Below are 218 nucleotides of genomic sequence, written 5' to 3'. Positions count from 1 at the left end.
AAGGAATCTCCACACTGTTCTCCATAGTGGCTGTACTAGTTTGCATTCCCACCAACAGTGTAAGAGAGTTCCCTTTTCTCCACACCCTCTCCAGCATTTATTGCTTGTAGACTTTTGGATCGCAGCCATTAGGACTGTGTGAAATGGTACCTCATAGGGGTTTTGATTTGCATTTCTCTGATAATGAGTGATGTTGAGCATCTTTTCATGTGTTTGTT

Source organism: Bison bison, unplaced genomic scaffold (genome assembly GCF_000754665.1).
Source record: "Bison bison bison isolate TAMUID 2011002044 unplaced genomic scaffold, Bison_UMD1.0 scf7180017864075, whole genome shotgun sequence".
In the NCBI taxonomy this organism is placed as follows: Eukaryota; Metazoa; Chordata; class Mammalia; order Artiodactyla; family Bovidae; genus Bison; species Bison bison.
Note: the sequence above shows the minus strand (reverse complement) of the source record.